The 25,170-nt window shown below is 37.8% G+C and overlaps 1 protein-coding gene across 6 annotated transcripts in view; it reads left to right on the top strand.

The window, feature by feature from the left end:
• The first annotated feature begins 19,088 nt into the window (after positions 1-19,088).
• Positions 19,089-25,170, top strand: part of LOC131362278 (probable ubiquitin carboxyl-terminal hydrolase FAF-X) — a 59,302-nt gene continuing 53,220 nt past the window's right edge. For 3 of the 6 annotated variants that reach the window (XR_009206152.1, XR_009206153.1, XR_009206151.1), the window contains exon 1: positions 19,089-19,682. The gene's annotated coding sequence lies outside the window, so the exon portion shown is untranslated. The remainder of the gene's footprint in view (positions 19,683-25,170) is intronic. The other 3 variants (XM_058404202.1, XM_058404200.1, XM_058404201.1) reach the window with 2 other exon arrangements.

Genomic DNA, 25,170 nt, shown 5'->3' with positions numbered 1-25,170 from the left:
TGGCTATGGTCACTAGATGTCAGAATAGTAGTGTTTCCAGAAAGGTCTGTTATGGAGTTGTCTAGCACTGGGTCCTCTTTTGGTTGCATTATATACAACAGGGAGGGCTTTGTTCTCAAACCTTTTCAACAACTGACCAATAGCCTTTTTTTATACATATTAACCATCCATTTCACTACAACACAGTCTCACACACACACACACACACACACACACACATCACTCCACAAGAATGATTTGAGGAGGAAGGGTAAGGTTTTAAAGGTCAACAGATGAGTACATTAGAGGTGGATGTTATTGGAAGGGCCTGAAATGACTATGCTTGCAGTGGATATTAAAAAATGTAATCTTTATATAACAATATACCAATCACATTTTACAAAAAGAATTTGGAGCAATTCAATACTTTGTGGGTCTTCTTGTGAAAGCATTTGTAGGTTAAATTTATATCAGCTGGTAATAATATCAAAAGTGGTCTAACTCTACCATTGTGATTTGTTGTGATCAAAATAGTGTAGCAAGAGTGTAAATGGTTCTGTATTTTGACATTTACATTTATTATCAATTAATCTGCATTTTGCAATATTATTCTCCCATGCATTGATACAGTTATGATAAATAACCGGTGCTACACACCCATTACATCACATCCAAACACTCTTTATTTCAGGATTATTTAAGAATAAAACATAAACAAAAGTTAAGTAAAATAAAAATAAAATAATAACAAAAAGAATGTCTATTATATGGTTGCAGACAATTCCTGATGCCATACGTATGGACGCACATTTGTTAATTGTATTTAAAAAAATCAATTAAGGTGCAACCAAAATGCAACCATTTTCTGCAAAAAAAAATTGGATACTGTTGCAGTGTATCTGTACTGTTACAGTGTCTCAATATTGAGGCTGTTTCTGTTCCCCAAGCTAAACAACGCATGATTAGCATAATGAATGCATAGAAAAATTCTTAAGCAGCACCTTTGTTCTAAAGCTTTGACTGTTACATACTAGGTCTCTTACATCTAAAGTATTTATTGTTAATGACACTACTGATCAGGAGTTAAATGTACTATGTTAAACAACAGAAATGTGGAATAAACCAAATGAATATGTAGCAATAAATTAATCCAGATACATTTATATACATTAGCCTCACCTAACAGGCAGGGGAGGAGATGTTGCACATATTTATGATAATCTAGACAAAAATTAAATGTTTTTGAAGTACTTTATACTAACAAAACATAACAGGAAGACCCTCTTGTCATGTTACCATGCCAAATGTACATTTACATCTGCTACCACAGGGAGGTTTATTAATAGTCTCCCAGAGTTATCATATATGAGTGTGTAGCACGTGCTCTACTGCATAAGCTAGATTTCTTAGCCACAGAATACAGTAAGACATATTACGAAGATGAACTACAATAATACACATTTACAGCAATTTAGACCCCAGTTCCGTATTACTGACAACCATTGCTTATTTAAATCCTAACTATGCAAATTCCTAGGCTAGTCTATCCTATAATCACTGCATTTAATTGATCTCCTCCCTTTACTACATGTAATATTTAAATTACAGCAAAAAAATCAGATAAACTACCTTAAAAATAGCAGAGAAAAGAAAAGGAAGGAGGGAAAGAAAGGAAATCAACAGCACAACCAAAATTAGACAGGAGCCATTAATAACAGCAAATCTTAAATGAAATTTTCAATGACACACATTGAAAATGACCAGTAACTTAATTCAGTAACTCACGAGTAACAGTAGCTCAACTCCTAGTTCACGTCTTGGGACTTATGCAAATGCAATGAAATCCTGTTTATTAACTCTGCTTCATTAGAAAAGTTGCCACTGTTAGGAATCTCAACTCATGAATTTTGGTTAATAACTCGATTTATCTCTCAGCGTTAGCATTTTAACTACTTTTTAACTGCTTTCCCTACACATGCTCAAGTCAAGACTGCTCTTCTTCCTGATACGTGCTTCCAGTGATGCAACAATTACCCTCATGCTCTTCCGGTCCATGGCATTTGCTGTTACGACCACTTCATCAATAATCAAACCATAATATACATTTTATTTTATTTATTTACACTACCAGTCAAAGGTTTGGACACATCTTCTAATTCCATGGTCTTTCCTGATATTTATTTCTTTGTAAAACAATGCTGAAGGTGGCCAAAATACACAATAATGTCCTTTGAACAGTTGATGTTGAGATATGTCTGCTACTGATGCTCTGTAAAGCCTTCATAACGGCTCTAATCTGAGGTGCTGTTAATTGGTGATTTCTGAGGCTGGTAACTCTAAATGAACTTCTCCTCTGCAGCAGAGGTAAATTTTGGTCTTGCTTTACTGGGATGGTCTTCATGTGAGCCAGTTTCATCATGGTGCTTGATGGGTTTTGCAAATGCACTTGACAATACTGTTCTTGCAAGAACTATTCCAGAACACCTGACCTTCGTGTCTTAAAATAACAACTGACTGTTTTTTGTTGTTATTACATATGGATTACTTAAGTCCGTGTGTGTTATTTCATAGTTTTGAAATCTCCAGTATTGTTCTAGAATGTAGAAAATAAATCCCTGAACAAAAAACATTGAATTAAAAGGTGTGTCCAAACTTTTGACTGGTAGTGTATATATTCATTTTTAAAACATGAGTTTTAGCAACCTGGGTTACACCCTCCTCTCCAGAATATATGCATGTCCTGAGGGCAACGTTGTCCTCAGATTCAATGCTCCTTATCTGTTCAGTTTGAATGCCTCCAGTGAGATTTGTTTCATTCTTGGCTAGGCCCATCTCTTCATTCCCTGAGCTGGGACTAAGCGGCACTGTTATAACTATTCGGATACGAGATTTATCCAAGGGCTCAAAGGACCATTCTGGCACTAGTCTTTGATCCACTCAGAGATCTGTCTTCAATACATGTTCCCTCTCTAATGGGCTCATCCAAATTTTCCTCCACAGGTTTCTATTCAGGTAAGAAATCCCTCAGTTCTTCTGAATTATCAGGTTCTTCTGAATTATCATCCAAAGATTTCTGTCCAGGTAAGTTCTCCCCCATAAGATTAAAGACAGGTAAATTGGCTGCAACTCATAGAATACAAGGCAATTGGTCAAGGTCTGCAATAATTTGAGTTTCAAATCCTAATGATCATCAGATTTATGACATGGAATTTGCTCATCCTCAGACTCCAGGCATTGGGAAACAGATTCTGACTCCTGCATCCCCTCCTTACCAGGAGAAACTGTTGTTCGAGGACTTCTAACTACTTTCTGCTTGGGTCTTTCTACAAGTTTGCTTGGCTGCAGAAACCCATAGACCAGCAATAAGTCACGGTGCAACATACGTAGAGGACCACTTTTTCCCTCCAGTTGAACAGTATATACTGCCAGGTCACAACATTTTTTGACAACAACATAAACATCTTGTTCCCGTTTGTCAGGTAGCTTCTGCTTACCTCGTAGTCGCACACTCCTTATGAGAACTCTATCACCCTCCTCCATGGTTGAAGCAGTCACACACTCGTCAAATCTTCTCTTATTACGATCAGCTACTTTTCCAGCAATTTTGATAGGCAGCTCATATTTCTTACAACAGGTAGGCGAGGTTGCCGCCCAAATATGAGTTCACAGGGGGCAAACTCTGTTGAATTGTTATGTGTGCAGTTATATTTACAAACTCATTCCAGCAAGACTTCTTTTCACTTTCCAGCATTCCCAGCATCTGGAGAAATATATAATAAAATTGTTCCACTGGATTACCCCTCTGATAGTAGGGTGTAGTCCTACCCTTATGAATTCCTGCAATCTTACACACCTCCTTTAATTGTGCATGACTCAGTGTCTGCCCCTTGGTTACTATGTAGTTTCTCCAGAAACCAACAGTGCACCAGGAAGTTGTCTCAGAGGTTCTGGGCAATGGTTTGTGCAGTTTGATTTTGAGTAGGTATTGCCACAGCATATTTCATGAAATGATCTGTAAAAACCAGAATGGTCTTGGTGTTGCTTTGGTCTGGTTCCAGGGACAGAAAATCCATGCATACCAACTACTGCTGGTTTGGATGTTCACCAAAGGAGCTGTTCTGTCCAGAGGTGTTTTTCTATGGACACAGTGTTCATGGATTTTTAGCCTGTCTTCCACTGCTTGTGACATTTTTGGCCAAAAGAACCATGACCTGACAAGATCTAGGGTCCTTTCAATGCCTAGGAGACACCTGTCATCATGAAGGCCCCTCAACACCATGCCTCTTAATGCAGTGGGCAGTGCCAACTGATAGCGAGAGGCTTCACAATCCTGGCTCCTCCTATACAACACTCCACATCTCAACTCAAGTTGGTTCCATTCTTTTAACCACAAACCCACTTTGTGGGTTTCAGTTGGTTGGTCTTTCAGGTTGCATGGTTTCAACCCACTATCCACCAATTGTAACTAGTGGCATCGAGCTTTGGTGAAGTTAAAATATATGTCAACTGGTTGCTATCTGTAGCAAGTGTAAATTCTGTGCCATAGAGCAACGGTTCCCAACAGGGGGGTCCCGGCCCACAAGGGGGCCTCAGTGAGCTCTGCGGGGGGCCGTGTCATATTTTGAAAAGTGTTGAGCAGTGAGAATTAAGGAGAACGATCATATTACATTAGCTAATTTTATCCATGGACAAATTTGTAATTTTTTCATCCACAAAAACGACAGAGTCCCACTGATTTGCCTACAGCAGCTGACAGTAATGATTCAGGCATAATGGACCCAGATGAGGAAGCTCCCACCAATTCAGGTTGCAGTGCTAGCAATACTGGAAAGACAAAATGCAGAAAATACCAAGATAGTTACCTGAACTATGGTTTTATTTCATTTTCTCGTAGCAAAGAGTCCCTGCCCCAGCCACAGTGCATTATCTGCGCCAAAGTCCTTGCTAACGATTGCATGAGGCCGTCCAAACTAATAATACATTTTCAGACAACTCATCCCCAATACTGCAACAAACCCAGGGCATTTTTTGAGCGCAAGGCAAAAGAGTTGACACACTCCCAAAATGAGATGAGGGAAATCACAGCTACTGACAAGAAACTTTTAAAAATATCGTATACAGTTGCTGAAAAAATCACCAAAGCAAAGAAAGGGCATACAATTGCAGAAACTGATTTTGCCATGTGCAACAGAGATTGTCAAGGAATTATTTGGAGAGGAAAAGTCAAAACAATTGGATAAGATACCATTATCAAATAAGACCGTTAAACGTCGCATCGCAACAATGTCAGAAGACGTGAGGGGTCAGCTTTCTGCGCGACTTCATGGCAATAACTTCGCACTTCAAATAGAAGAGTCTACTGATATGTCAAAAATGGCACAACTCCTCGCATACTTTCGTTATGAATGGGAAAACAAGATAAAAGAAGATTTTTTGTTTTGTAAAGAGCTCCATACCAAGACTACGGCAAAGGATATTTTTGAAACTTTGGATAATTTCATGAGATCAAATGAGATAAACTGGAGCAACTGTATTGGGATCTGTACTGATGGAGCTGCCGCGATGACTGGCAGGCAGTCCGGGGTAGTTTTGCGTATCAAAGAGGTTGCTCCGCTTGCCATTTCAACGCACTGCTTTCTGCACAGAGAGGCGCTTGCTACAAAAGAAATGGAACCCAGTCTTCATGGAGTTTTAGATGTGGCCATAAAAATTGTAAACTTTGTGAAAGCCAGAGCCATTAACTCCCGGTTATTCACTGCTCTCTGCGAAGAGGGAGGCACTGATTACCATACCCTGCTGATGCAGACTGACGTGAGGTGGCTGTCCAGAGGGTGCTGAGAGGTGCTGACGCGGCTGTTCACCCTGAGAGAGGAGTTGCGTGACTTTCTTGTGGACAAGAGACCAGACCTTGCAGAGTTTTTGGATGATGACAAATGGCTTGCTCAACTCAGCTACCTTTCAGACATATTCGGTGAAATGAACAAGCTTAACAGAGCAATGCAAGGTGCAAACATAAACACTGTGGTGCAGCGTGAACGAGTAGAGGCTTTCAAAAGAAAACTACACGTGGAAAACCCGTGTCTCCTCTGGAATCAGTGACATGTTTGAGCACACCCATGCATTTATTGCAGACAGACACTTGAATTTTAAAATCATTCAAAGTCAAATAATAGTGCATCTATCAAAGGTCCTGGAGAAATTTGATAGTTATTTCCCAGCTCTATCTGAGGAGCAGGCAGCTGATTTTCTGTGGATCAGAAACCTCTTCACTGAGAACATTGAAGCAAAGCTTCCAGCTACTCTGCCATTAAGACTTCTGGAAGAGCTTATTGAAATATCCTCTGATGCCAGCCTGAAAGCCCATTTCAGTGAGGTTCCATTGGAATCATTCTGGTCTGAAATTGCAGAAGAACACCCAGTCTGTCACACAGCTGCAGTGAAGGTGCTGATTCCCCTTTAGCACCACCTACCTTTGTGAAGCTGGGTTTTCAACCATGACAACCCTTAAAACCAAATACAGGGCCAGACTGACCATAGAGGATGATATGCGTCTTGCCCTGTCAAAGATCTCTCCATGCATTGACAAAATTATTACTCACTGCCAGCAGCAGTCCTCACACTGATTGATAAAGCCTCACAAATAACATGCAAGTATTGAGGAGCGAGACAGCAGTCATTTTGTAATAGCCTATATTCATTCTTTTTTTCCTACACACCAGTGAAAATACTGATATTTTTGTTATTGTATTTCACATAGGGCCAATTTATAGGCTACTCCTAGGCTTACGTTTTTAAATTACAAATATATATAGGCTATTATTTGTGCATAAACATATCTGGTTATAGTAATAAACATACTGTTTGTTTGAAAACATATTTTTGTCATCCTTGCTGCAAGCCTACAAGAGTGATAATATCATTAAATGTGAAGGGGGGCCCTAAAATATTTTCTTGGGAAAAGGGGGGGTCTCAGACAAAAAAAGGTTGGGAACCACTGCCATAGAGGGTAGGTTTAATGCACTTTAATGCAAAAACTTCAATTTGTGTGTGCAGAGTACCTACTCTCACCCTTTGTTAATCCTCTGCTGGCAAAGCTTATTACTCCAATGGTTCTTTGGGGCTGAGGTACCCCCCATCCTTCTGACTCTTACTACAGTTCTTCTGAATTGGAGGATATCCTGCTGTAAGGCTGGTGAGAGGTTTCAACCTTCAAGCCTCAACCTTTGCTGAATCAGTCTGTACTCCATTTTGTGACACAATATGACCTAGATACTTCACTGATGTCTGGTGGAACCGGCACTTTTCAGGCAACAGTTTAAGCCCATACTCTTTGAGTCAGTTCAGGTCTTGAAGCAACCAGGATTCTTGCTCTTCTAGGGTCTTGTACTTTCATCATCAATGAAAACCAGTACTTGTTTTCTGTTAAAGTCTCCCATACACTGTTCCATTAGTCTTTAGTAACAAATGACGATTAGTAATATAGGTGAATGGGAATTGATAATCTAACTGAGGGTAAGGTGACTTTAGCCATCCCCCTCCATCCAAATATCTTTTATAACTCCTGGTGGAGAAAATATCTAAAAATCTTTAAAGCGTGGGTGTCACACGCTGTGTGAAATTAAAAAAAAAAATCAGTACTATGTTATTTTGTAGAAGCATCTACCACTGGGAATTACTGCCAATACTCAAAAATGCAAAAAACACAATTGTTATGAGCTTTGTGTCCTTTGTGCAGAACCAAAAGTCCAGGGTTGCATGGAGTCCTGCTTTTCCCACATGAACAAAAACCAAAAATCCCAAAGGTAGAGACAAATAATTGTGTTTCAGGCTAACTAAGTTTATATGGAATAAATAAGGATTGGACTAGATCCTTGCAGCAAGGACTATCTCGGTCTTTTTGGCGGCTTTTGTTTTGGTCCACTTTGTTGTTATATTTTAAAATGGTTTGCCTTAACAAAGGGCATGATAAATTGAGCAATTAGTTCTATATAAAATATGTATAAGTATCATATTTTTTCAAGTGTTTATATTACAATTCTATAAAATTTATTCTACGTGCCAGAAACAAAACCTTATCCTATCTTACACCGAACACACAGAAGTATCATGGAAGTAACTCTAGTCTAAAGCCACATGATTATGCATTTAATTTACTAAGGTTTCAGGTGAAAAAAGATCACACATCTAGGACAACTGGGTCAAAAGATATGAGCAAAAATGTACCCTAGGGTTTGGCCCATTGCTGATGCTGCAGAGAAGGATGGTTTGACAGAAAAAAATAATGCCAGGATACTTTGGACCGTCCTCAATGAATGTTCTGAATTTCATAAAAATCCATGGGCCATCATACACTCCCTGAAGAGAAAGTATAACTGTGAAACAATTTAACAATTACAATAGGTGCCTTGGACCTTTGGTGCTAAATAGAGTGATTAAAGTAGGCATGAGGGATCATAAAATAACAGAAGTTTGTTCAGGTACCGTGGCACTAGACCATTCTGTGCTTCTTAGGTCAGTAGTAGTATTTTATAATCAATGCAAAATTGGACTGGGAGCCAATGCATTATGGATAAAATTATGTGTTAGGTGTTCATATCTTCTAGTTCTAGTTAGTTGCTGCATTCTGTAACTGGAGCTTGCTTATTGCCTACTGGGACATCCAGACAGTAAAGCATTAAAATAATCCAACCTAGAGTTAGCTAACACAAGAATTAGTCTTTCTGCATCATGTAATGACTATATATTTTTTATCTTAGCAATATTTCTGAGATGAAAGAAGTATAAGGCCAAGCAACACCAACAAGACTCAACCTTGATCAGAGGCCAGTATAAGGCCATTTACTACTTTAACCAGTGCTGTCTCTGTGCTATGATGAGGCCTAAATTTTGACTGATACATTTCATGAATGTCATTTCTATGTAAGTATGAACATAACTGCTGTGTTACAGCCGATTCTAGAATATTGGATATGAAAGGGAGATTTCATATTGGCCTATCGTTCGACAGCTGACAGGGGTCAAGTTTGGGTTGTTAATCAGTAGTTTTAAACCGCTAGTTTAAAAGATTTAGGTACATAGTACCCAGTACAAAGGGAAGAATTGATTATTTTTTTAGAAGGGGCTCAGTTGCTACTGGTATTATTTGTTTAAAGAAACATGTAGTTAAGGAATCTATTATGCAAGTTGATGATTTTGAAGAAGAAATTTGTGAAATTAATTTGGTCTCTCAAAAGGGAGTGAAACATTCTAAGAATGGAACAGATACTGCAGTATTATCATCTACAGCTTTAGCTATCTGTAACACTGGGACTCAGGAAACAGAGAGAGAGAGTCCGAATGCCACTTTATTTAACACAGGTAAGCAGAATGCAAAGCGTGACTTAGGCAAAAAAGGCAAACTAGGCAGGCAGGTAATACCTAACTCAGGCAAATCAAACAAGCAGGCAGGCAGACAGAACAGAGGCACGTACTTACGGCACATAAGCCTAATAGTGTTAATACTCACTGCAGACACTGGCGAGTGAGGGCTTTAAATAGGTGCCGGGAAATTGGGTGCAGGTGGTGCGATCAATAAACAGGGGAATGAGAGCGAGGAAGTGCTCCTGGGGCCGGCATGCCCGTTACAGTATCAAATTGTCTGGTTCTTAGATTCATAGTTTGAATTTTTTTGCCTGATATTCTGAATTTTGCTGCTTAAAAGTCATTGCTGCTGCATATTGATGGTGTGTGTTTTCCTACAGTGGTTTTATTCCTAGTCAGCGTTGCTACAGTATTACATAAAAATTTAGGATTTTTTATTATCTTCAATTAGGGTGGAGGTATATACTGATCTAGCAGCAATAAGAGATTTTCTGTAGTTCAGGAGGCTTTACTTCCATCTTATTTGAAATGCTTTAATTTAGACTGACAACATTACTGTCAGTTACATACAATAACACATCCTCCCCTGCCTGTTAGGTGAGGCTGATGTATGCAACTATATCCTGGGGGTCAAGCATCATTTAATGCTACATACTTATTTGGTTTAGTCCATGTTTTGGTTAAACATAGTACATTAAATTCCTGACCAGTAATAGTTTCATTAACAATAAGTTCTTGAAAGAAATCAAATATTTAACAGTCGTAGCTTAAGATCAGATGTGCATTCACACTGATGAAGATGTAGGTTAATCAGGTTACTAAAACAATTTGAGTGTTTGTACATTTCTATTTAGCTCAGGGACCAGACATAGTCTCAATATTGTGAACTCTGGGTGAGAACACATTTGAGCCAACAGGGTGTCATTTTAGCCTGCTTGTCTGCTCCCTGGCCTTGGCTCTGGATTCTCATATATTAAATAGGCCTGTTCTGAGACTGTGTGCTATGCTGCAAGAAATGAGAGCAACACCTTCCTGAGTGGGATAGATGCCATCCCACCCTAAAAGACCAGCTTTGCCATGAAAACAAAACATAACTATAACATGCTGTAAACTACATCGCCATGCCGCATTGGGATGGAGCCAACACGTTACTGCATCTGACATTGCTTTTGCAAATTTTCTCACCTTCAAAGTATTATTCTCAGTAACATTAGACTGAAGCAGGCATATCGTTCAGCTGAGGTAGTTGAGGTCAGAGCGCAGGGGCAACTATGATACAGCAGCCCTGGAGCAGAGACGGTTAAGGGCCTTGCTCAATTGCCCAGCAGTGGCAGCTTGCTGGTGATGGGGCTTGAACCCAGATATTCCAATAAACAATATAATAATAATAATAATAATAATAATAATAATGCTTCTTGCTTCTAAGTATCAAGTATCAAGTTTCAATCCACTCTAATGGCTATACCAATTCTTTCAGGGAGGACCTTGATCGTTGTTTAGGGACAAAATGGCACTTTTGGAGTAGCTGGCATCACCAACTGACATTGCCACAAATTCATGTTCAAAAATGCAGGCCATGAGACAGTTTAGTGCTTTCTCATGTCCTAAGTAGTGCCCAGTCATTAGATTATTTTGAGTCACCTGGAATAACAAATCCTGATGCCTCTATGGGATGTTTGCTGACAATTGATTACTTATTGATATGGCTGAAGCATGCTTCTGAGTCTCTTCATGCAACTGCTCCAAGGAGAAATCCCAGAGGGGAATCCCTGCCAAAAAAAGAGGAGCAAGGTCTTTTCCACTCTCTGTGTCCCCCTGACATGAAGCTGACATTGACAGCCCCAGCATCACATCCACAGCCAATGCTGAGCATATTTCACACAATTGTTCTCTATAGCAGGACCCTTCCACAAATCTTTCTTTTGCTAATACTTGAAACCCTGGCCAATTTGTCCCCAGGGAAGCGAAGACTAACCGTTGCCTCCACTATATGTTTTTGTGGCCAGAAATTAATAATAAGGATATTTGTGAATATTACTGTGTTCACACCTCACCTTTACCAAACTTACATTTCCCAATGCCTCCCCTTGAACCAAGTGTTAGTGCCCAGGTTTTCCCTCAAAGAAAGTAAATGGGACCAGGCCTTGTGCACACATCCAAGGCTGAGAAAGGGAGAGACAGACAAAGGAGAAGGGGAGGTGGCAAAGCACAGGTTTGGGGCACTGGTTATAGGGCCCCCATTTTTGTGATGCAGGGATGAGGAGGGTCAGAAGGAAGAGAGAAAGGACAAGAGGGAGAGAGGGAGTGAAAAGGATAGTGCAGATTGTTTGCCTCTGGATATGCCATTGAGTGGTCTTCTGCCAGCCGACTCATCTCTGTCTGCTCTGGAAATCAAATTACAAACTGTTCCAGCACTACAAGGTCAAGTACTTCTTCGGTGCTGTGCACCTCCACCAGCAGCCAAATTCAGCAGATGTCTCAGAGCTGTTGTGCAAACACAAAAGGGCAGCCCAGCTTGCTGAAAGTCAGCAGAAGGCACTGACAGTGCTGTTGGGAGTAGATTTGGTTTTGAACATTGGGAAGTTCAAGTGAATGAGTATGCTTCCTGAATTTTTTAATTAAATTACTTTTTTTAACATTTTATTTAAATTAAATGGGTTTATAATAATAATAATAATAATAATAATAATAATAATAATAATAATAATAACTGCTTGGCTATATTAGTGTCATTACATATTTTTCTTTGCTTATCTAGCATCCCTCTATCCATCTTCAAATCTATCAATCATCCGCAAAGTATTTATCAATCATTCATCAATCATCAACTTATTGTTTTATTACAACAAATTAAAACAAAGGACATAACAGTCCATATTAATGCACATTGTAACTGATTAGAACTTATACATATCCTTGTGAGATTTTAATAAACCACAGTAGTGCAGGTAAGTTGACATCCTTTTTTGCAAGTCAGCTCTTCTCTGCACAACTGGGGCGAGTTGCCTAGAATCATTTTTAGGATGTTCACATTGGATGTGTCGATTCCATCAAAGCTTCACAAGAATGTTCTGATACCCACAACAAAGTAATAAAAACAACAAAGTAATAAAATAAGAGTGAGCAACTGTCAACAAAGGATGACACAACACAACATCAAGTGTGAACATTCCTGTTTAAAAATTTTTTTTTAAAAATGTTATGAATTTAAATAAAAAATTTGCTGCTATCAACAAACCTCAAATATCGCAAGCCAACAGATCCTGGTTTACTTGGAGGTGCTCACTGCTGCTAAGGATGGCTCCACATGGACTACCTGAAGACACATGGGAATGCTGTGGATAGCACCACTTGGAACTATGGCCGTGGCTTTAAACTGCTGTTGCCATGATTAGATTTGCACTTAGGTCGTCATCGTTGAACATTTGGCTTTGACAGGAATGCATTTATGTTAAATCTATAATTAATTCAGAAATTACACTGATGCTCATAATTATAAGTTGCTCAAAGCTACTGGTTACACAATTCCACTTGACTATATGCAGTTGTAGAAAGGGCATTATTTTTAATTATTAGTTTCCTTTTGAGGTTAATCTCAAGGTTTCTTCCTCATACAGTCTCAGAGTTTTTCCTTGACAGCTTTGCCTCTTGCTTGCTCAACAGGGATATTTTAAACTTTGTAAAATTTATTCAGAATTTTTTTTATTACTGGCAAGATGCTGAATTGAACTGAATTGAAATCTACTAGCAAGATTTTAATTTCAAACTGTAGAAAAATATCTTGCAAATGCAAGTAATCAAATCAAATAATGTTTATAAACAAAAAATTCACTCAATATTACTGTCTTGCAGTTCCTAGGTCATTGCTCTCTGAGTCAGCTGGGAGTTAATCCAGAATCCATTCTGGCTCTCCAGTGTGTTGGTTGTCCATGCTAATACTCTAACATTTGCCCCTGAACTCCCCAATTGCAACTCAGTTTTTATACTGGATGTTGCCACATCTCAGGTGTTCAGTGGTTTCGCATTCACCACCAGGCAAATGAGTAAAAAAGAAAAATGTAGTAAATAAAAATAAAACAAACAACAAAAATTAGGATAAATTTCAATACTTTACATTTGTGGATAAAATATTTTGAAAGGAAAATAATTAACCACAAAGAAAATGCAAATTTTTATTTTATATTTTTATAAATGATAAATCCATATAAAATATCCTTAAAATAAAGCTCACAGTCTTATGTACAATAATCTGGCAAATATCTTACCATATTTTCTAGTATGATCACAATGGCCAAAAATATGCAAAAGAGTCGGTTGTGATTCACAAAAAGTTCATTTCACATATATATTCAATGTAAATCTTACATTGTGAAGTGCAGTGAAGGTTTAAACCAGATAGTACCACCCATATTATGACGGTTTACATGATGTTTTTGCACATTATTCAATTGCTGCTGTTGTTGTTTTGCACATTTCAAACTGCCACTAACTGCTGCTATACAGAGGTTTATATGTTTACAAGAACCCTCTTGTTTACAGTTCTCCTATTTTGCACATTGCACTGCTTATACATGTATACTGGTCAGCACTACTCTGTCTATATTGTGTATTTTGTGTATCTGTCCTGTAGTGTTTTATTTTGTATTCTCTGTTTGTGCTGTCTTTTGTTTTGCACTGTTTGCACCAGGTTGCACACATTGCACCTTATGTACAGTGAGGGAAAAAATTATTTGATCCCATGCTGATTTTGTATGTTTGCCCACTGACAAAGAAATGATCAGTCTGTAATTTTAATGGTAGGTATATTTGAACAGTGAGAGGCAGAATAACAACAAAAAAATCCAGAAAAACGCATTTCAGAAAAGTTCTACATTGATTTGCATTTTAATGAGTGAAATAAGTATTTGATCTTCTATCAGTCAGAAAGATTTCTGGCTCCCAGGTGTCTTTTATACAGGTAACGAGCTGAGATTACAGTAGGAGCACTCTTGGGGAGTGCTCTTAATCTCAGCTTGTTAACTGTATGAAATACACTTGTCCACAGAAGGAAGCAATCAATCAGATTCCAAACTCTCCATCATGGCCAAGACCAAAGAGCTGTCCATGGATGTCAGGGACAAGATTGTAGACCTGCACAAGGCTGGAATGAGCTACAAGACCATCGCCAAGCAGCTTGGTGAGAAGGTGACAACAGTTGGTGCGATTATTCCCAAATGGAAGAAACACAAAAGGACTGTCAATCTTCCTCGGTCTGGGGCTCCATGCAAGATCTCACCTCATGGAGTTTCAATGATCATGAGAACTGTGAGGAATCAGCCCAGAATTACACTGGAGGATTTTGTCAATGATCTCAAGGCAGCTGGGACCATAGTCACCAAGAAAACAATTGGTAACACACTACGCCGTGAAAGACCAAAATCCAGTAGTGCCCTCAAGGTCCCCCTGCTAAAGAAAGCACATGTACAGGCTCATCTGAAGTTTGCCAGTGAACATCTGAATGATTCAGAGGAGAACTGGGTGAAAGTGTTGTGGTCAAATGAGACCATAATCCAGCTCTTTGGCATCAACTCAACTCGCCGTGTTTGGAGGAGGAGGAATGCTGCCTATGACTCCAAGAAGACCATCCCCACCGTCATACATGGAGGTGGAAACATTATGCTTTGGGGGTTTTTCTGCTAAGGGGACAGGACAACCGCACCGCATCAAGGGACGATGGACGGAGCCATGTACCGTGAAATCTTGAGTGAGAACCTCCTTCCCTCAGCCAGGGCATTGAAAATGGGTCGTAGATGGATATTCCAGCCTGACAATGACCCAAAACACACAGCCAAGGCAACAAAGGAGTGGTTCAGAAAGAAGCACATTAAGGTCCTGTAGTGGCCTAGCCAGTCTCCAGACCTTAATCTCATAGAAAATCTGTGGAGGGAGCTGAAGGGTCAGCCACAAAACCTTAATGACTTGGAGAGGATCTGCAAAGAGGAGTGGGCCCAAATTCCTTGAGATGTGAGATGTGTGCAAACCTGGTGGCCAACTACAAGAAATGTCTGACGTCTGTGATTGCCAACAAGGGTGTGCCACCAAGTACTAAGTCATGTTTTGCAAATACTTATTTCACTCAATAAAATGCAAATCAGTGTATAACTTTTTTTGAAATGTGTTTTTCTGGATTTTTTTGTTGTTATTCTGTCTCTCACTGTTCAGATAAACCTACCATTAAAATTACAGACTGATCATTTCTTTGTCAGTGGGCAAATGTACAAAATCAGCAGATTTGGGGATCAAATAATTTTTTCCCTCACTGTAGCTAGGACAACTACTTTCTGTCCTTAGCTCTGTGTTGTTTTCTAGCTCTATGTTGTTATGTTGTTTTATATGGCAACATTGTCTCATTACACTATGTACTGCAATAGCTATACATGGTAGAAATGACAATAAAAACTTCTTGACTTGACTAATAATTTGAGCAAATAGAATTCCGTAGTTGAGCATGTAATGGCATTTACAAAACATGTCAGCGTGTGGGCACTGGTAGCTCAAGTGGTTAAGGCTCTGGGTTGTTTACCAGAAAACTGGGGTTCAAGCCCCAGCACCACCAAGCTGCCACCATTGGGTCCTTGAGCAAGGCCCCCAGCCTACCCTGCTCCAGGGGTGGTATATCATGGCTGACCCTGCACTCTGACCCCAACCTGTAAGGATGGGATATGTGAAGAAAGAATTTCACTGTGCAGTTTTATATATACAGTCTTATGCAAAAGTTTAGGCACCCCTTGATAAATAACAGATTTTGGTGATTTTTTAATTGAAAAGATGTTAACACAGTCTCTCTTGGAAATGGAAAAAATGCACAATATTTTCACCAAACATTGATGCATAGTTACTTCTTATGCCATAAATTGAACAAAAAATAAAAAATAAAAACATTATTATGGCACTGTGCAAAAGTTTGGGCACTCTAAGAGTTCCAGAGTCTCAGATTCTTTTTACAAGGTTTCAGACCTTAATCAGCTCATTAGATCTGATGCATGGCAACAGCTGTCATTAGTAAATGCCAATTTCAAAGCTTTACAAATACTTTAACTCTTCAAACCTTGTGCACACACTTGCGGACACTCAACAACCATGGGTTCCTCTAAGCAGCTGTGTAAGACTCTGAAAACGAAAGTTATTGATGCCCACAATGCAGGAGAAGGCTACAAGAAGATAGCAAAGCGTTGTCAGCTTGCAGTTTCCACAGTGAGAAATGTAATTAAGAGATGGCAGTTCAGGGGAACTGTGGAGGTCAAGATGAGATCTGGAAGACCAAGAAAACTCTCGGAGAGAACTGCTCGTATGCTGGTCAGAAAGACAAATCAAAACGCCCATTTGACTCCAAAAAACATGCAGGAAGATTTAGCAGACTCAGGAGTGGTGGTGCACCGTTCCACTGTGCAGCGATGCTTGCACAGACAAGACCTTCATGGAAGAGTCAGCAGAAGAAAACCTTTCCTGCGTCCCCATCATAAAATCCAACGTCAGAAGTATGCAACAGAACATCTACCGAAGCCTGATGCGTTTTGGAAACAAGTGCTGTGGACTGATGAAGTTAAAATAGAACTCTTTGGCCAGAATCAGCAAAGGCATGTTTGGAGAAAAAAAGGAGCAGCATTTCATGAAAAGAACACCTTGCCAACTATTAAGCATGGGGGTGGATCTATCATGCTTTGGGGTTGTGTTGCAGCCAGTGGCACAGGAAACACTGCACGGGTGGAGGAAAGAATGGATTCCACTAAATACCAGCAAATTCTGGAAGCAAACATCATACCATCTGTAAAAAAGCTGAAGCTGAAAAGAGGATGGCTTCTACAACAGGACAATGATCCTAAACATACCTCGAAATCCACTATGGAATACCTAAAGAGACGCAAGCTGAAGGTTTTGGAATGGCCATCACAGTCCCCTGATTTAAACATCATTAAAAATTTGTGGGTAGATCTTAAAAGAGCTGTGCATGCAAGACGACCAAAGAATATTACAGAACTAGAAGCCTTTTGCAAGGAAGAATGGGAGAAAATCCCAAGTACAAGAATTGAAAGACTTTTAGCTGGCTATACAAAGCGTTTGCAAGCTGTGATATCTGCCAGAGGAGGTGTTACTAAGTACTGATTATGTAGGGTGCCCAAACTTTTGCACAGTGCCACAATAATGTTTTTATTTTTTATCTTTGTTCAATTTATGGCATAAGAAGTAACTATGCATCAATGTTTGCTGAAAATATTGTGCATTTTTTCCATTTCCAAGAGAGACTGTGTTAAAAAATCACCAAAATCTGTTATTTATCAAGGGGTGCCTAAACCTTTGCATAAGACTGTATATATATATATGTGACAAAGACAACTTAACATCTCTTAATTTTCAATTGTCGAATAATGGCTCTTCTCTGAGACAACAGAATTGAACTAATATTGCCCCAATGAAACCTTACTTTCTACTTTCAAAGTTCAAACACAGGTTGGCTTTGAAAATATGACACATGAAAGCAAAGCAAGCAAAAGAAGATAAGCAATCCTATAAAAAAATTTAAGTCTTCCATGTCAGAACAAAACACAAATTTACAGGTCAGAAAAACATACTTAAAATACTGCTAAGTGATTATGATCGAAATAGTATGTAGGATTTATCTGTCCTAGGACCTGTCCTAGTAACTTACCTAAAACCCCACAAGCGTCGATTCTTGGTCAAGTCCTTTTAAAGGACGCCTATATTTTATTATTTTGCTTTTTAAATTCTTGAAGTATTTGCTTTTGTGTTTGGTCTTGGTGGGCGATGACAAAAAAAGAGCAATTCCTGGTGTGTTTTTATACTGAAGGATATAATGTAATCTTTACCAACTTGATCAATACCAACCCAAAAAAAGATATATACATTAATTGTTCACTTTAATAGGAACACCTGTGCATATAGAAAATGTTATCCATAAAATGTGAACTCATATGGAGGATGGGGGAGAAGAAACCAGCATTAATTTAGAGACAATTCTATGGGTAGAAACACCTTGATAAAGAGAGGTCAGAGAAAAATGGCCAGTTTGGTGTGAGCTGTCAGGAAAAAATATAGTACCTCAAATAATCACTCTTTACAAGTATGATGAACAAAAAAACATATAAGCATGCATAAAGCATTGAACCAAGGAAGTGAAATGAAGCATAAAACCAAGGAACGAGTCATGGACACTCACAACTCATTCATGCTTGTGGGGATCTAAGGCAAGCCTGTCTGGTCTGATCACACAGAAGCAGTACTATACACAAATTGCTGAAAAAGCCAATAGTGGTTATGATAAAAAGGTGTAAAAACATACAGTATATTACGATTTGCTGTTTATGGACTGGTCCGAATGTCCATGCTGACCCCTGTGTACTACCAAAAGTGACTACAATGAGAAATGGAAGAAAGTGGCTGGGTCTAATGAATCACCTTCTTTTTTTTTTAAACATCATATGGACAAGCCAGTGTATGCGCATCACTTACCTGGGGCAGAGATGGCACCAGGATGCACTATGGGAAAAAGGCAAACCTGCAGAGTGGGAGAGAGAGAGAGAGAGAGAGAGAGATTGATTGATTGATTGATTGATTGATTGAACTACTAATAATCTAATTACCCGAGCATTGTTTGATGAAGATCGTTCAAAAGAAATCCGATGAAGTTAGTTTGATTCAGTTTCTCACCATTTTCCTATTTGAGCCGATTCACTTTCATTGTATGGAATCAACTGAAGTCGATTCACGAGTCACAAGAATTTGGGAATATACTCCCCTGGTTTTTGTACAAACTAAGACAAAAACTCATTACGTTCAAAGCAGCGGAGGCAAATCGTAAAAGTTCATTATGCTGCGCTTTCTTAATGTCGGTGGAGCCTGCAGTTGGACATTCGAATAGATTAATAAAACAACGGAGTATAAGTAGTTGGGGAAATGGCACTCTCGGCGTTGTCTGCACAGACAAAAAACTTAGAAATGCATGCATCTAAAAAATTCTATACGCTAAAAACAATGTTTTAACGGTTGGTATTGTGTGTTTTGGTACATTTTGGTGTCTGAACATTGCAGACGCCATATTTAGGTATATTGCTGGTGACTGGCTCTTTGGGACTGAATTGTTCGGAGCTCGACTAGTGGTGTTAGCGGGGCTGCTGGTGACGCAGGAACATCACTCACAAGAAATTCAAGGAAGCGAGAGCACATTAAGACCCTAATATATCCCGGGACGTCTTATTAAGGATACGTTATTGATGCTTTGGATTGTGTATTATATGGGACAAAGCAACCAGACTACCGGTCATAAGGAAATCGTATCTTATTTCTGGGTAAGTAATATTTACGTGATGCTAGCCAGCGAGCATGCATAGATTTTAGATTTTAACTGTCGTATATTTGCTGTGTTGAGAGTACAGTGTGGTCGCTAGTTTTGTGTCATGCACGTTTAATATGCAGGCAACACATCAGACAAGGAGGAATGTCGGCGTCATAACACCACGGTTCAGCTCGTGTCAGATCCTGGCAGAATTGATAACAGTAAATAGGTGTAAAAGCCGGTCCGACTGTCTGCTTATTTGTTTATAGCCAAATGGCTGACAATTTATAGACAAATCTGCTCGATACCGACTATACGAAAGAGTGTTATGCCTTCTGAGACAGAGGTCACTGTTAGTTTAAACTGTGTTTGGACGGGGAACAGCTGGCATGTCAGATCTGAGGATGCTAATACATATAAACACAGTAGCTATCAGGCTAGCTAACATCGTTGTGGCCGGCAAGCGAGGACAGCGCCATTAATAAGGTGTAACCTCTTGCATGTTAGCCAGACACATAACTAGGCCGAAAAGACTACACACAACTGTCAAAACAGGCCGCGACTGTGTGTTACCAGCGATGTTAGGTTTTACACTTTGACAAATATAGAGCATAGGTTATTCTTAACAAGATAGCAGTGGGTTTGTATAATGTTTGTGCTGTTTTTAACAGTGAAGTAAAGTTTGTGAACTGTTAACTTAGTTGTGATATTGGTTGATAGTTTACGGGCCAGATTTTCGTGATTAACTCAGGTGCTATAGGTTCCTTATCTATCTGTATCTGCAGCGTCTTATGGGAGTGACATTGATGCTACAGAGCACTTTAAACGAGTGTATATTTGAGTTTTGTTACACCGCACGGAGACATCAGACCCCCGTCTACATGTTGGAGGCGTCGCATGCTAAGAGAGCTCTTTTCTAGACTGTCAGTAAATCCGAGCATGGTGATATGCGGGTTATTGACAATAAAGCAGTATGATCTCTTGTGCTTCAGATTTCGGATACAAGACAGATATCCGAAATGATGCCCCCTCCCTACAAGTAGCGAAGTGATAATAGCGATTCTATCTTCTATAGGCCTTCTGTGTAAATCACATGAATATAATGTATATGTGTTTAACACTCTATTGAATGTTAACATCGATAACCTTCTCTCCGAAATTAGAATAGGAGATTTCATAAAAGTATTTCATAAATATTGCTTTCATAAACACGATCAGCTAATAGAATTTCTTACACAGATTATAATTAATAAGTTTCTTGTTTATCAGATTGTATTGGATACAATCTGCTGTGCAGTGTTAGCAAACTGGGAAGGAATGTTTTTCCATTTCTATTAGCTACACTGTGAGAGCTGCTGGAGTTTACTGAAAAGAAAAGTACATCCTGGTTTATAATATATTGTAACTTTTCCCTATTGTTACGGTGGCATTTTAATCATTTTCAGTCGAACTGTCATTGTGTTGGACAGATTGAAATGAAATTGTGCTTTAAATAATTAAATAAAATTTTTGTCATGGGCCTCATCTTACTGCTATCTGACAGTGATCAGAAATGCACAAGTATGTAATAATTGGCAATTTAATTGTACAAATCAGGAAAAAACAGTCAGGATTTTATTTTGTATATTTGTTTATCCCATTCAAAAAAATTTTTCCTGCCACTGACAGCATAACATGCAGCAAGTTTCTTCTGAATCATTTTTAGACTGGCGTGTGACTTACATCAGGCACAGCTGACAGCCGGCATTTAGTCTGCAGTCATCCCAGTTGCTGTAGAAAATGAAATGCATGTACACTGAATATAAAGAGTCTACTCGGCGCTGTTAAAATGGCATGTATTTTTAATGTAAAATAAATGGAACCGAAATAAAGCTTGTCCAGAACCTTTTCCACCTACAATGTGAAATTACAACGTTTAAAAATAAAGTGAAATTCAGAACACTTTAGAGTTAAAATAGGAAAAATAAAAAAAGTTACAATAACCTGGTTGCAAGTGCACACCCATAAACTAATACATACAGTATATACTACTTGAATAATGCTCTAATACATGAAGCACCATTTGATTTGATTTATTTTCATCTTAACAGCAGACACACAATAGTTTTACACTAAAATTGATTGGTGTTTGTAGCTATTCATGATTCCCTCCGCCTTGATCAATGGCTGTTCCAGTTCCGGCTGAGAAAAGTAGCCTTAAAGCATGATGCTGACACCACCATGCTTCATTCATAAGCTGATAAGCTTTTGGAATTATACATTTGTATACCTCATTAGGTATTGGCCTCATTAGTGTATAACACATTTTGGCAAATGGTTTGGGGTGATTTAGTTAAGCTTGGATGTTTCTTTTGAGAAGGGGCTTCCATCTGAAAGAATGTGAAGAATGAGAGATTGTTGCCATATGCAGACAATAATCAGTATTGTCAGATATTCCTGCAGCTCCTTTAATGTTGCTGTATGTTTCCTTTCAGCCTCCCGGTAAGTTTTATGTTTTTCTTTATAAATATTGTAGGGATGTTCTGTTTTTGTTGATGTTACTATGATGATTGCGTTTATAGTGTTCCATGGTACATCTAATGTTTTGGAAATTCTTTTATACCCAGATACCATGCATTCTTTGTTGCAAACTTCAGACGTCGGATGAAGCCAATAAGATGTGAAGAAAAGCCTACAGAAACAGCTGCTCTTTATTTGGGGTTAATCAGAATAATATAATTGATAACAGCTGTATGATTGTTGCCTTTGAACATAAAATTGAATGTGATTGCCTTTTTTATATGTGGTAATTTCACATTGAGGGTGGAAAAAAGGAATCCTGTCATGTTAACAAGAGTGTGTAAACTTTTTCGTATTCATTGTAGGTACAGCAGTTTAGAGTAACTGCTGATGCTTGTTGGATTTAGTTAAGCATTGTGAGATGTGTTTCACTGTACAATGGCGGTTGCTGTGGTAAAGATCTTCTGTGAATTCTGAAAAGGGCAAAAATATTGGGGAGTAGTGTACTGTGGGTTCAATAGTATATATTTTCCAAATTCATGCAGGCAGATTGAAACAAGGCTGTTGGCAGGCCCCAAGTGTGTACAAGTGTACTTTTTTTATAATAATTTACCAATGATTAAATTTTTTTTAATTAGTAAAATTTTAGATCTTTCTTCAGATTTTACATTTTAAATCTGTTTATCATTACATGTAATATGGAATTTCCAGTAACTTCTTATCATTTAAGTTATAGCAGTGATAAAAAAAAAAAATTATTCCTCTCTGTTCTGCCATAAATGCTAAATTAATCTGCTTCATACCATATGATTTAACATGGCAACAGTTATACTTTTATGAATGATGCTTAAAAAATAATTAATTGTTGTTAGAATTAAATGAATAAATTAAAATTCCTGAGTTGTTCTTTTTTTTACTATAGAAATGCTAACATTAAAACAAACCTAACAATATTTATGTGATCTGTTTAATTAATTTATTTTAGATTTACAGTCAGAGCCATGTATTAAAAAAAAAAAAAATCAACTCCTTCTGACTAGCCAGATTTGAGAAATCCAACAGTGCTGAGATATCGCCCCAGCTGCATGGGTATGCTATGTTGGTATTTTTGGGCAGGCTAATAACTTACAAGCTAATATCTCTATTCATATTCTTTCACCCTATTGGTTTACTTATTTTATAATAATAAAGATTAGTGAGTGCCTAGTAAAATAATATCAAAATTTTATTTTCTTTCACTGTATTTTACTGGTTTGCTGGTTAAATAACACAATATTTCAGTTTGCTAAAATTGTCAGCAAGACAAAAACTCTACTAAAATCATAACTGTAATTATGTTTATTATCTACAAAAATAATTAAAAAAACATCCATGACATTAAAAAACAGTGCTTAAATGATAAAGGATAAATGGTGAAAACACTATAAAACTAATGTGAAAAATGTTGCAGAGCTTAGTTTTTGATATCAGTCTTGAGATTATCAAAATTAGTATGCAGTTTGTTAGAGGACAACATGGTGTCTTTTAGACACTTTTAGCCATAGAACCTACATGCTAACTTTGCAGACAGTAACTGGAGCTCAGGTTTATACAATTTGGGGGAGAATAATGGGGCAGTAATGTATTCAGACATAACTTTGTTTTGTTGTGTTATAGTTGGGGCCTCAGTGGGCTGTGTATATCAGGCTTTTAGTATATTTGTGTTTAAATGTTTGCATGAGCCAAATGTAACTAAAATGTTAACCGGGAAAAGTTTTGGAAATTTTGCATGAAGTGATGCACATAAAACTCTATAAAGTGCAAGATGTTTATGAGCACAAAACAACTGGTCACAGTAAAGGTTGAAAAACACAAGTGGACTTTTGTTTACTGAACAATTAGAAATTAGAATTGTTTTGAGGAACTACTATGGCAGTAAAAATATTTAATGATGATGATGATGATTATTATTATTATTATTATTATTATTATTATTATTATTAAGCACTAAACTTCTCTCAGCTAAGGCATTTGTTTATGCCATTTGACCAGTCTGTCCATTTATACTGCACCATTTCTCTTGTCTTAACTGAATGCTTAGTTTTATTTGTCTTAATTTCTGGGTTATAAAATGAATGCAAGTTTGTATCACTTTTTGAGTTAGGACAACTTCTAAAGAAATAATGTTCAACAAACGAACTATACTGAGAAAAAAACATTTTTTAATGAACACTTAATAATTTGCAGCAAAAACACAAGTATTTAAGTTGATTACTCATAAAAATTAAATTGATCCAACTTTTTTTGCTTACCATAATTATTAATAATGAACTGCAGTTATGTATTTAAACACACAATATTTAAATCTTAAAAAAAAACACACAACAACAAGTTTATTTAAATATATATTTTTTTTATTTATGTTATAAATAAATATAGTGGCCATATTGCCTTGGGAAATTAAGTACTAAGCATTACATTTTGCTGTTACAATTAATCAGTTATTCCATCACAGCAAAGGTCTTTATATAAACCAAATTGCCAAACATATAACATCTGTAAAATATTAACTAGACAATTACAAGTAACAAAAGTGTACAGTAAAAAGCAAATGGTCATTAAATATTAACGTTCAATGGCCAACAATCTTATCATGGTCCTGAAACATAAAACATAAAAGATAAATTTTACAAACACAGCAAATGTGTACAGCTGAGAGTCAGCTAATGGATGTTTGTTCATTTCTCAATAAACTTCTTTGAGTGTTACATGTCAGTTCTAAGGGTAGTACAACATATCCAGTGCAACTTCACAGGAAAACTCAAATCTTAAATGTAGTCTGGTGTTCCCTTTTCTGTGTCACTAACAGTGTTATTGCCTCAAATGGACAAAATAAAAAACAAAATAATTTGAATAAAATCCGATAGTGCTCTGAAACAAGTTGAATCTTCAGAAAATACTGTTCTTGAGATTCGTTACTGTTGCACAGGCTTCCTGTTGCATCAAGTTCAAGGAACAGCTTC

This window comes from Hemibagrus wyckioides, linkage group LG11, assembly GCF_019097595.1.
Source record: "Hemibagrus wyckioides isolate EC202008001 linkage group LG11, SWU_Hwy_1.0, whole genome shotgun sequence".
Classification (NCBI taxonomy): domain Eukaryota; kingdom Metazoa; phylum Chordata; class Actinopteri; order Siluriformes; family Bagridae; genus Hemibagrus; species Hemibagrus wyckioides.
The sequence above is the reverse complement of the archived record's forward strand: the minus strand, read 5'-3'. Positions and strand labels throughout refer to the sequence as shown.